Here is a 13,713-nt window from a genome sequence, read left to right on the forward strand (position 1 = left end):
CCTCCGGGTCGCCAGGAGGGCTGCTCCCGGCCCCTCAGGTGCCAGCTCGGACGCGGGGCGCGGGGTCCCCGGCGTCGCCGCAGGCCGCGCCTGGCGTTAGGGTCCGCATCGCCCCTCGGCGCTGGGGGGGTGGGGGGGAGAGAGGGCGAGGGTCGCCGTTCGGCTCCCGTCGGCGTCTCCGCTGCAGCCCTGCTCCGGCCCCCCTACCCTTCCCCTCCCGCCGCCGCCGTTTGGCGGAGTCCCCGCCGGGCGCTGACAGCCGCCGCTCAGTCCGAGGTCTCCGTTCCCACGACACCCGCCGGGGCGGACCCGCCCGCGGGACATGGGGGCGGCCTCCGCGTCCCCCACTCCCTGTTCGGGTCCCCCGGCCTGGGACCCCCGCTCCCCGGATCAGGGCTAGGGATTAGGGCACTAATCGCCGCCGCTTCCCGCAAGTGCGCGGGTGGCCCGGCCCCCGCTGCGGGTAGTCAAGCGAAAAAGAAAAGAAAGATAGGGGTGGGGAGAGGGGAGAAAGGAGGGAGCCCGCGCAGAGAGCTGTAAATCTCGCCCTCCGCCGGTCCTGGGAGCTGGAGCTGCCCGCCCTCCCGGGTCGCCGCACTCGGGGCTCCCCCGCACCGTCAGCTCCCGACCCCAGATCGCTGTCAAGTCACCCCAGAATCCAGGGTTTCCCTAGGTGACTGGACTGCAGTGAGGCTGGGCACCTACAGCTGAAAGCGCTGCTCTTGCTCCTTGTCACTGGCCATTAGCAGCCGGGCGCCTCGGATTCTTCTGGGGGTTTGAAAAAGAAGCTGATTTCACTACTGGAAGAAAAAAAAAAAAAAATAACGGGAACTTCATGCTAGCGCAACGTGGACATGCCCTAGTATTGTACATCCAACCTCTCCAGAGTACTTTAGGGGATTAGCTTAGACAGATCCCCATCCCCCCTTCCCCACCACAGACACACCCTGCCGCCTACTCTCCCACCCCCTGCATCCCCTCCCCTTAACCCTCCCCTGGCCTTGGGAGAGGAAGATGAAGGAGTGTAGACTACATAATTTGGACTTTTTCCCCCCGAAGCTTCAAGTTTTCCTTTTCTTGTTGTTTTTTTTGTTTGTTTTTTGTCTTTTCAGATTTGCAGATAACCCTAGGGTTAGAGGTGAGGGTTGGTAGATGATTCTTGATAGGGAAAGGGACTGGAAAATGGGAAAAGACAGCGAGAAATTTTCTTGACAGAAAGGGCAGACTCAATAGTCTAAACTTCTAAACTCAATGGTCACAGGCTGTGCAAGTAAAACAAGAAAATGATGCCTTATGCCAGATAGTTTTTGAATTTAAGAGACTAGATTAAGAACACCCAAAAGCACAAGGGTGAGTAAAAGTTTTTGTTTGTTTTGCTAATCCTCACCCAAGAACATTTTTTTTTTCCATTGATTTTTAGAAATAGTAGAAAGGGAGGGGGAGAGAAAGAGAAACATGGATGTGAGGATCTGAGAGAGACCCATTGATGGATTGCCCTCCCCATGGGCCACAGTCCTGGCCAAGGAGCAGCCTGCAACTGAGGTACGTGCCCTTGACTGGTATTGAACCCTGAGATCATTCAGTTCGAGGGCCCACGTTCTAACCACTGAACAAACTGGCTAGGGTGTGAGTAAAATTGTTTTTGGTTTGTTTGGCAAATCATACTCAGCTTCTATTTCATGGAATTTGTGCTGGTTTTCAAGTGAAATTGGGAGTTTAGTAAATTCATTTAGTTTTCCATGATGTATAATGCATTTGGACTTTCTATTTACCTTGATATGAGGTGTCTAATTCTTAGCCATCCACTGAACAAAGCTTTCCAGAGGTCTCTAAATGTTACTCTGGGCTGGCAGCATGTAGCAAACTGTTTCATTCTGATTGGAGTGGGTGAGCAAATACTTGTTAAACAGAAGCCTTAATCTGCTGCATCTTTCTCCCGCCAAACATCACCCTCTGTGGTGGAGACTTGAAGGTCAGGGCCTTGGCAAGCCCAAGAGATTTAGGGGATTCAGTGGGTGGAAGAAGCCTGTGCCAAAAAAGAAAGAATTTTGTCTTCCCACCTCTTGGAACATAACTTAAAATGCCTAAGTGTTCAATGATTAGTTTGACAAGCTAATTAATCTAATAACCCATCTGAGTGGTCACAGATTCCAGTGGAAGTTGGTAGCTATACAATGTAACTGGGTAGGGTTGATACCATAAAAAGAATAAATAAAGACCATTTTTTCAGTAAAAACAACAACAAAAGCAAATAGGAAAAGATCCTTGGAGTCTGATTTTTTTAAATGCAATTTAAAAATTTGAAAAGTCCGAGAAATACTATCAGTAAAGGAAGCTGAAGAGTGTGTGGTTCTGACAAGTTCTCCTGTCCTTGCTGGGAGAGCCCTCTAGTTTGGGAGGACAGCAAACACCAACCGTGTTGCAGGAGTCCAGAGCTTCTCTTTTCATGAGCTTGTGGGACTCCATGCCAGTTAATCTGGAGACTGTAGAACTGTTTAGAACACATAGCATAAAGTCAAAACAATTGTTCTGTTGTGATTTTTTATTTTGATAAGCAAGGGTGTATCTGAAATCCTTCAGGCCTATTGCTGAACCCATTCCTATGATTTATTTGCTTTTTTTTTTTCTTTTTCTTTTTTAACAGTAGTCTTTTACCTTTTGAATGGGGAGGGTTATATCACTCATTAAAACCTTGTTATTGTGCTTTGTTTCAAGGGCCTGCTGAGTTGAGGAATGGTGAGGGACACTCACTTGCCAAGGACAGCAGCCCAGGGAAACTAAATCAGTCTCCAATGCTTTAAACACTAAGTGTCATTTAAAAATATAGGAACTGCTCCTACTAAAACCTCCATTATCTTAGTTTGATTTTGTGGAATCATATTTAAAATTTGGATTACTACCTTTACTTACTTTAAATATATTTTTCGAAAAAAATATATAGATAACAGAGTTAGAAACAGCCTGCCCACACTGGCAAAGATGACCACTAAATATCTTTGCAGTTTGCTGCTTATTGGTTATTTCTAGATAGCTCTCCTTCTAAGCTAGTTTCTTATCTATGTAAATAAAAAGAAGTTAGATACTATTATGAAATGACACCAAGAGGGGAAGAAAGAGAAAGACAGAGCCCTAGCTTAGTGGATATAGCATCTGCCTGCAGATTAAAGGGTCACATGTTTGATTTTGGTCAAGGGCATGGACCTTGGTTGCAGGCACATCCCCAGTGGGGGATGTGCAAGAGGCAGCTGGTTGATGTTTCTCTCTCATCTATGTTTCTTACTTTCTATCCTCTCCCTTCCTCTCTGTAAAAAATCAATAAAATATAAATATATATTTTTTAAAAGACCATGCAAGAAACTATATATAGGTAGAAGACTTGGAGAAGTAGAAATGAGTTATTGCTGGTTATTGGAAACTTTTACTTTTGCTTAAACTCCAAATTATGTAGTATTTACTTTTAGAATAACTTTAAATGACTCTTGTAATTATAAAATCAACAAAAATATGAGTTATATAAAATCATTTAAACTTTAAGATTTTCATAAAACCTTGGCTCTTTTATCCTAAAGGTATTGGAAAACAAACTAGTGTATTATAAGTTTAATAGACTGTTTTAGGAATATTTATATGTGGAGTATGACATATTTGATGATAATGGAATTAAATTCTAACTTATTAAGTTTCACAGTTATTTTTTCAAGTAGCCAAAAATTTTAGATTTAAAAAATCTTATATAATTTCAGTTAGTTTCCTTAATGACTTCTAATCTTTCAGAAATGTTAATGGAGGTACTTGGGGGTCTCAAGAAAATGTGATGAGGTCCCAAAGCATAAAGTGCGACAGCATTTAAAGGGAAAGAGAAGACAGGAGTGTGTGTGTGTGTGTGTATGTGTGTGTGTGTGTGTTCACACAAATTGTGGGGGGAAAGACAGAAAAGTCAGAGGAGATAATATTTGTGGGAAAAAAAATGAAGTGAATAATATTTTCTTTTCTTTATTTATCAATGCATTAACACTGACCCAACCTAGCAAGATTGAGTTCCAGGATACTTTTTGATCTTAGACCCAAGATTTTTCTTTCTTTTCTTTTCTTTTCTTTTCTTTTCTTTTCTTTTCTTTTCTTTTCTTTTCTTTTCTTTCCTTTCCTTTCCTTTCCTTTCCTTTTCTTTCTTTCTTTTCTTTTCTTTCTTTTCTTTCTTTTCTTTCTTTCTTTCTCTCTTTCTTTCTTTCTTTCTTTCTTTCTTTCTTTCTTTCTTTCTTTCTTTCTTTCTTTCTTTCTTTCCCTTTCTTTCTTTCTTTCTTTCTTTCCCTTTCTTTCTTTCTTCTTTCTTTCTTTCTTTCTTTCTTTCTTTCTTTCTTTCTTTCTTTCTTTCTTTCTTTCTTTCTTTTTGTCACCATATAGAAACAAGTCAATGATGATTGCCATATTTAATTCACCGATTAAATTTATTTATTTATTTATTTATTTATTTATTTATTTATTGTCTTAAGAGATTTTTAACAACTTGAGGGCTCTAGCAAAGCTGGCCATCACACTGTGTAGTTTGGTAACGACATTGTATGAGAACTTACTCTCCCAGAACTTAAACTGGGTCTGTTGAGCTCTTTATCTCTTAAGACTGAAGGGGGAAACGACAATCCTATTGCTCATAATAAAATACATAGTTCTACCATTAAAAATAAAGCTATAGAAAGTGTTAAAAATTCACGTATCAGTTAAGCAACATGCTCCATTTCAGTACATTTTATATTTTGACTATTTGCCTCTTGTTTAAAGAAAGTACTTTGTTATATATTAATCATAACATAGACCAAAAAGTTGTCAGTTAAAGAAATATTTTCAGTGAACTGTCAACAATTTGAGGGACTAATTACATCTCAAATATGGAATGTCAGTGAATATAGCTAAGTTTTAGGTTCTCTAGAGGAGCAATAATGTCTAATCAAGACCTTTAGCATGTTATTTATAATTTTGTATTAGATTTTATCAGCAAAACATGTAATTTTAGGCTTGCTGGAAGCAGATTAAGAATCTTTGTAGCAGATAAGACAAATGCACCATTTACCAGGCCTTTAGAACCTCATGTGATTTAACCATTTATTCTTTTCTTGTTTTATTCTCATTGAGTCATCCAAATATGTAATGTACTTTCAAAGATATTTTCCTAATCTACCTTGTTTTAACTTTTTTTCTGTTGATGATATAATATTAAGTTAAAGTATATGAAAGTGCCAACATTTGACCATTTTCTCCTGAAAAATGGTATTTTATAAGGTTCATTTCATGGCAGAACCTCATAAAATACATTTTATGATAGAAACTTATTTTTTTAAAGTATAAAATACAATCCTAATATATAAAAACCCTGGGTCCATCACATCCACAATGACCTGAGGCTTGACCACCCAGAAGTCAGTCCTGCAGTCAGTGCTGGCTTGCTGTGGCTACAGGCCTGATGATCCAGCACTGACTGCTGCGGGGGCTGTGAATCAAGCCTGGAGAGAAACCTGAAGAGAGAAGCAGGATCTGTGGCTGTTGATCAGCACTTGCCTCTTAACACACCTGGACAGCAGCTACACCTCCATTTCTCTCCAGGCCTCCACCAAAGCTGCAGATCAATCCCGCCTTTCTTATCAGGTCCCATTGATAGGCCCAGAGATGCTGACTGCCATAGAAACCGACCAATCAGAACCAAATTGTCCAGTAGAGGAGGGCAGTTGGGGTAAGATCAAGCCTGTAGGGGAAGGCAGTTGGGGGTGAGATCAGGCTAGTAGGGGAGGGTAGTTGGGGACGAAATAAGGCTGGTAGGGGAGGGAAGCTGGGGGCAGCCAGTCTGGCAGGAGAGGGCAGTTAGGAACAATTGAGCCTGCAGGGAGCAGTTAGGTATTAATCAGGCTGGCAGGGAAGTGGTTAGGGGGTGATCAGGTTGGCAGACAGAAGCGGTTAGGGGCAATCAGGCAGGCAGGCAGGCAAATAGTTAGGAGCCAGCAGTCCTGGATTGTGAGAGGAATGTCTGACTGCCTGTGGTATTGGGCCTAAACTGGCACTCAGACATCCTCCGAAGGGTTTCAGATTGGAGAGGGTGCAGGCTGGGCTGAAGAACACCCCCCTCCCCCCATGCATGAATTCTGTGCACCGGACCTCTAGTAAAATATAAATAAGAACATTAAAAACAAAAACACACACACAAAAAAAAAACCACACCACAATCCAATACCAGCTTTGGTATTTTTGGTATTTTTCATTTCAGTGTTTTTCTCCCCTTCACATCTTATCTAATAAAAGAGTAATATGCAAATTGACCGTACCTCCGCTATACCCACAAGCCACACTCACAAACCACGCCCACCAGCCAATCAGAATGAGTATGCAAATTAACTCCCACCAAGATGGCTGCTATCATCAACAAATAATGACAAGTGTCAGTGAGGATGTGATGAAAAAGGAACCCTAGTACACTGCTGGTGGGAATGCAGACTGGTGCAGCCACTGTGGAGAAGAGTTTCCTCAAAAAATTAAAAATGGAACTCCCATTTGACCCCATAATCCCACTTCTAGAAATATATCCCAAGAACTAAGAAACATCAGTCAGAAAGAATATATGCACCCCTATGTTCATAGCAGCACAATTTATAATAACTAAGATTTGGAAACAATCTAAGTTCCCATCAGCAGATGAATGGGTTAAAAAACAGTGGTATATCTACACAATGGAATACTATGTTGCTGTAAAAAAGAAAAAACTCTTACTATTTGCAACAGCATGGATGAACCTAGAAAGCATTATACTAACCAAATAAGCCAGTCTGAGAAAGATAAATATCATATGATCTCACTCATTTGTGGAATATAATGAACAATATAAACTGATGAACTAAAATAGATCCAGAGACATAGAAGCATTGAACTGACTGCCGAGCATCAGAGGAAAGATAAGGAAGGTTACAAGTGGAAGGTGGTTAAGAGATCAACCACAGTATTTGTATGCACCCATCTAAGTGTAATCAAAGGACACAGAGAGTATAGGGTGAAGATATGTGCTGGGGTGGGGAGTTGCCAGGGAGAGGTCAATGGGGGAAAAAGGAGATATATATATATAATACTTTCAACAATAAAGAATTTAAATCATCTCTCTGATGATTAGTGACATCGAGCATGTTTTCATATGTCTCTTGACCTTCAGTATGTTCACTTTCAAAAAGTATGAATGTAGGTCTTTTGCCCATTTTTTGATTGGATTGTTTATCTTTTTGTTAAGATGTATGAGTTTCCTATAAATTTTGGAGATTAACCATTTCTCGGATGTAACATTGGCAAATATGTTTTCCCATGCATTGGGCTCTGTTACTGTTTTATTTTTTATTTTTTAAATATATTTTATTGATTTTTTTACAGAGAGGAAGGGAGAGAGAGAGCTAGAAACATCGATGAGAGAGAAAGATCGACCAGCTGCCTCTTGCACACCCTTTACTGGGGATGTGACCGACCGCAGCCAACGTATATGTCCCTGACCGGAATCTAACCTGGGACCTTTCAGTCCGCATACCGACGCTCTATCACTGACCCAAACCGGTTTCAGCTCTGTTATTGCTTTGTTGATGGTTTATTTTGCTGTGGAGATACTTTTTATTTTGATTAGTCCCATTTGTTTATTTTCTATTTAGTTTCATTGTCTTAGGAGATGTGTCAGTAAAGATTTTCTATGACATGTCTGCTATTTTGCCGCCTATCCCTTCTTCTAAGATTTTTTTTTTTATGGTGTCCTATCTTATGTTTAAGTCCTTTATCTGCTTTGAGTTTATTTTTGTGTATGGTGGAAGTTGGTGATGTAGTTTAATTTTTTGCATGTAGCTGTCCAGTTTTCCCAACACCATTTATTAAAGAGGCTGTCTTACCTTCATTGTATGCTCTTGCTTCCTTTTTCAAATATTAATTGAGCATTATGGTTTGGGTGGATTTCTGGGTTCTCTGTTCTGTTCCATTGGTCTATAAGTCTGTTCTTGTGGCAGTATCAGGCAATTTTGAGAACAGAGGCTTTGTAGTGTAGCTTGATCTCTGGTATTGTGATCCTTTCAAATTGTTTTCTTCATTCTTAGGATTGCTGCAGCTCTTCAAGGTCTTTTTTTATTAATATAAATTTTTGTAGAGTTTGTTCTAGGTCTGTGAAATATGCCATTGGTCATATTAATCACTTTTAAGAAAGGAAATTCCCATTTACATATGACCCTCCACATTTATATACCTACAGAAGGAGAGCCCGCATAGTTCACCATGCTCTCACCAACAACAAATACTGTTTTTTAATAATAATAATTTGTTAGTGAATAATGACATTCTTGGTTAATTTACATATCTTATTATAGGTGAGGGTGAAATATTTGATTCATATTTTTAATGGGGTATTTGTTTATTAATTTTCATTTTGTGGTCTAGGCAAATTTTTAAAAACAAGACAAATTCTGGTTGATTTAATAAGGTTATTCATATTTTGTTTCATTTCCTGTCAAGGGGAGTCTTATAATTGTAAATATGAGAATAAAATATTTTAAATTTTGCAAATGGAAAGGAAGGAAGAAATGGTACCATTTGCAAGTCTCAACCTCTAATGATAAGAATGCCCATAATTGAAATAACACCACCTGGACTATGACATCCACAAGGAAGGGTGCTGATGGGTCTTATGATATATTTTTATGTTCTCCAGCATGGAGCCCAGTGGCTGGCACTTCCAGTGTGGAACAAGAATAAGTGCAACACCTGTGCTCTGGAACTTCTGGGATGGAGAATTGCTAGATGGTGTGTGTACTCCCTGGCCTCCTTCCCGTTCCCCAATACCCATCTCCTCTTCTCAGTGTGTGGCCATTTAGCTCTGCTCTCTTGGTTGGCCTCTGTATGGGAGCTAACAAGGTCAAGGTCAGATGCTTTGTTTGTGTCATGGTCACAATCTGTATTCTTTTCACTGTGTCCAGCTGACATAGAAATGCATGCTGTTCATCATAAGGGAGAAAGGCTAGAAGGGGCAGATTTCTAGAACTAGAAGGTCCCTAAGGAACTTATCCAACCTTCTTATTTTATTTTATTTTTTTAGGGGAAAACACTGTGGTTCAAACAGGTTCTTCCTTTTTCTTTTGTGCAGTGTCTCAGAGTCAGTTCAACACAATAAATATGTATTGAGCAACATGGAGAAATAGAAATTTATCCTTACAGTGAGTGGGTGGGCAACTGAACTCTATGCTTAAATGCTGATGGATTGTTAACACTTTCCTAAATCCCTTCCATGTGAATATAAATGATATGGCTAATATTTAAAGAACTTAGAAATCTATCACAATAAGATTGCTTTAAATTGTCTCATTCAGATCTTTGGAAAGGACAAGTAATCTGATGAAGATCCGTTTGAAAATGATTTGGGGAAAACAAATTTTGTGGTAATTGGTTGATTAAATCAAAATCAAATTACTTGTCATCTTCTCTGGCCAATAATTATTTCTGCCTTCTGTACTTCTAATGAAAAGACCATTATCTTAGTCACCAAGACTCAAATTCATTTTACTTCTTCCCTTAATAATTACTCTTTTTATTTCTTTCTTTCTTTCTTTCTTTTTTAAATATATATTTTATTGATTTTGTACAGAGAGGAAGTGAGAGAGATAGAGAGTTAGAAACATCGATGAGAGAGAGTCATTGACCCACTGCCTCTTGCACACCCCCAACTGGGGATATGCCCGCAACCAAGATACATGCCCCTGACCGGAATCGAACCCGGGTCCCCTCAGTCCCCAAGCCGACGCTCTATCCACTGAGCCAAACCGGTTTCGGCTATTTCTTTATTTCTTAACCCTCTCCTACCACCCCAACACATTACTATAAAGGGATTTGTAACTTCTTGTCTACACAGCTATTCTTGATCTGGCCACTTAGGTCTACTTTCTTGCTACATTCTTTGTGGAGCAGCCTTACCCTTACTTGCCCAAAACCTTTGTGGTTTTCCATTATCTGCTCAATAAAAGTCCAAATTTATTTATGATGTAAATAAGAGTGGCTACTTCTATGTATATAATTGTTTTCTTTTAGAATTTATTTTTCCCCCTGAAAGTTGCTCCTCTCACATTTAGCAGAGATATCACTTGCTGGCTTTTCAGATTCACATAATAGGTTTTATGATGGCTACAGGTAACTGACAAGGATGGGAGAGGTCTGCTGAAGGTCCTGAAACAATTGCATGGCATATTTGTGAATTATGTGTATTCAGAAATTAATACTAGTATTGCCACTAAGACTTTATAGTCAAGTGAAGCATTGACTCTGTGCATGTGTGTATGCACATGCACGTGTGTGTGTATGTGTGTGTGTGTGTGTGTGTGTGTGTGTGTGTGTGTGTGTTTGGTGTGTGTAAGGGAAGAAACAGCTAGAGGAACCATCCTAATCCCAGAGAATAAAGGAGATTTTTTTTTCTTTTTTTTAAATATACAGTTTTTCAATTTAATGTCACCATGCTTTCTATCTTTTCTTACTTATGCATTATTTGGTAAAGTGGGAACTTTTGTTGCTATATAGAAGGATGAGCCTAAAATAGTAGCTAGCTGACCTTTGTTTGATCTTGTATCTGAATTTACAAGATGTGTAATCTTGGACTCACTTATGGTACTTCCATAGGTACATCCAGAATTATGTTGCAGTATAAAATGAAATAAAATGTTCAAAGCAACTAAAGGAGTATATAACACATTTCAGTTGTTAAATGGATGGTTAATGTTATTGTCTTCCAAGTGTGCTGCTATTTTGAGCTTATAGAGCAGTCACTTTCTATTTGTATGTAGAGAGTTTATTGGCACAGGGGAGGATAAATTAACCATGAATTGGAAGATGTTCTTGATGAATTTGTTATGCATTGACTAGAGAGTATTTTGAGTATTTACCACCTATCACAAGTATCTTCATGGGGGCAAAATCAATAGAATATAAACCTACTGATGTTACAAATCAATCATAAAATCTATCACAGGCAAACTTGACTAGTACTGTTATTCCTCTACCTCATCTTCTTCAAACCACCAGAATTAGAGACAGCATGTGATAAGCATTTTTCTTTGGGTGTCATCTCATGAATTTGATTTAATTAAGCCAGTCTCAATAGAGTTAAACAAGAGAATTGTAGGTTCAGCTCTGTCTCAGCGTGGTGTTACTTGTTTTTTGTTTTGTTCACTGTTTCTTCAATTATAAGTTTCCAAGCTTGTAAGTAGCATTTTTTAAATTAATTAATTAATTATTTTTTAATATATCTTTATTGTTCAGATTATAACAATTGTTCCTCTTTCTTTCCCCCATAACTCCCCTCCTCCTGGTTTCACCCCACCCTTTGCCCTTACCCCCCCTCCCACACTGTCCTTATCCATAGGTCTACAATTTTAGTCCAGTCTCTTTCCTCACTTCCCACACTCTTTCCCCCCTGAGAATTGGCAGTCCACTCCCTTTCTATTTCCCTGATTCTATTATATTCACCAGTTTATTCTGTTCATCAGATCTTTTAATTCACTTGATTTTTAGATTCACTTGTTGATAGATATGTATTTATTGTTCATAATTGTAGTGTTTCTCCTTTTTCTGCATCCCGCATGGAAAAACGACAGGTTCCTGAAGGGAGGAGCTGGGGATTAAGAAATTAGAGAAAGAAAGAGAAAAGACAAGAGGCAGAAATAGATTCATAAAGCTGGGAGATAGGTGGGTGCCATCTCTTTGATGGAGAGACAGTCACACTCACTACAGACAACACAACATATTTATTGGCTTCCAAAGGGGAGTTTAAGGTCAAAAGGAGTTTCAGGTGTGCCCAGATCTTATTCATCAAAATCTGGGTAAGCTCCTTATTTTTTGGTACAAGATTTAGCATATCAAGACCTGGGTGAGTCAAGGTCCTATTTGTTCCTCATTCCAAGATTAAGAAATCAGTACTGATAACAGGATTCTGCCAGTGCCCTTGGGCTCAGCTGATAAGAATTAAAAGAATGTCCATGTGCCTTCTCAGGCAGCTCTCTACAGATAATTTTTATCTTTACCTTTTTTCCTCTTCTTAAAGAATACCTTTCAGCATTTCATTTAATACTAGTTTGGTAATGATGAACTCCTTTAGCTTTTTCTTATCTGTGAAGCTCTTTATCTGACCTTTAATTCTGAATGATAGCTTTGCTGGGTAGAGTAATCTTGGTTGTAGGTTCTTGCTATTTATCACTTTGAATATTTCTTGACACCCCTGTCTGGCCTGCATAGTTTTTGATGAGAAATCAGCTGACAATCCTATGGGTGCTCCCTTGTAGGTAACTAACTGTTTTTCTCTTGCTGCTTTTAATATTCTCTATTTGTCTTTTGCTCTTGGCATTTTAATTATGATGTGTCTTGGTGTGGTCCTCTTTGGATTCCTTTTGTTTGGGATTCTGTGCGCTTCTTGGACTTGTAAGTCTATTTCTTTCACCAGGTAGGGAAAATTTTCTGTCATTATTTCTTCAAAAAGGTTTTCAATATCTTGCTCTCTCTCTTCTTCTGGCACCCCCATAATTTGGATGTTGGTTCACTTGAAGTTGTCCAAGAGGCTCCTTACACTATCTTCATATTTTTGGATTCTTCTTGCTTTTCCACTTGGGTGTTTTTTGCTCCTTCCTATTTCAACTCTTTGACTTGATCCTTGCAATCCTCTGGTCTTATATTGGATCTCTGTATATTATTTTTTATTTCAGTGTATACTTAATTTCTAGTTGGTCCTTTTTCATATCCTCAAAGGTCTCACAATATTTATCGGCCTTTTCTAGGAAATTCTTGAAAAACCTTATAACCATGCTTTTGAACTCTATATCCAGTAGTTTGCTTTCCTCCATTTTTTTTCATTTGTGACTTATTTCTTTGTCTCTGCATTTTGGCTGCTTCCCTGTGTTGATAGAGTGGCTTTGTGTGCTAGGTGTCCTATAGGGCCCAATGACTTGCCTCTCCAATTACCTGAGGTGGACACTCTTGGTGTACCCCTTTGTGGGCTGTGTGCACAGTCTTGTTGTAGTTAAGCCTTGACTGTTGTTGGTATCACTGGAAGGAATTGATCTCCAGGCCAATTGACTGTGAGGATCACCTGTGTTTAAGATGGGAGAACTTCTGTGTTGGAGACACCCTTATGAGGCAAGACTTGCTTCAGTGGGGCTTTGGTTCTCACTGAGTCTGCCCCCTGAGTGTGTCCCTTAGGATCTGAGGAGTTGTAATCTGAATGTCCCACGCTGTACCCTGGGTACACTGGCTCTTGGATCTTCAAGGAGGTGCAAATTTAGCCTCTGCCTAAGACCCCACCCAGCAGGAGCTCAGAGAGATCTGCAGATTCCTCTTCTTTGTTTGGGTTTTGGAAGTGCCCAGATGAGGCCCTGCTGTGAAATAATGCAAGCTGCTGGGGGGCATTGGGCCTTCTTTTGGATGTTCTAGGTCTCACTGACTCAACTGCAGTTGGTTAGGTAAGTTTAGAATTCAAAATACCAGGCCATTCATATGCAAAAGCCTCTGCACTCAGCTTGGATGGGCTGGAGTCTCAGGGCAGAGCAAATAGCAATGGTTATATGGGGTGGGATCTCAGGGCAGAGCAAACAGCCATGGCTTTCAGTTAGCCCTGCCCGTAGAGGCCCCTGGGTCTCAGTGTCCTGTGGTAATCGGATAATTGCTGTAGCACCTCTGAGAGAAAGCTGC

The 13,713-nt window shown here is 39.9% G+C and overlaps 1 protein-coding gene across 4 annotated transcripts in view; it reads left to right on the forward strand.

Moving 5' to 3' along the window:
* Window positions 1-13,713, forward strand: part of JCAD (junctional cadherin 5 associated) — a 51,486-nt gene that overhangs the window by 304 nt on the left and 37,469 nt on the right. For 2 of the 4 annotated variants that reach the window (XM_045585981.1, XM_045585994.1), the window contains exon 2: window positions 8,705-8,796. The exons of 1 other annotated variant lie outside the window; for it this stretch is intronic. The gene's annotated coding sequence lies outside the window, so the exon portion shown is untranslated. Of the gene's footprint in view, window positions 1-8,704; window positions 8,799-13,713 lie in introns of those variants that run through there. One more of the 4 variants, XM_036453462.2, reaches the window with a different exon arrangement.

This window comes from Pipistrellus kuhlii, unplaced genomic scaffold, assembly GCF_014108245.1.
Source record: "Pipistrellus kuhlii isolate mPipKuh1 unplaced genomic scaffold, mPipKuh1.p scaffold_m20_p_1, whole genome shotgun sequence".
Classification (NCBI taxonomy): Eukaryota; Metazoa; Chordata; class Mammalia; order Chiroptera; family Vespertilionidae; genus Pipistrellus; species Pipistrellus kuhlii.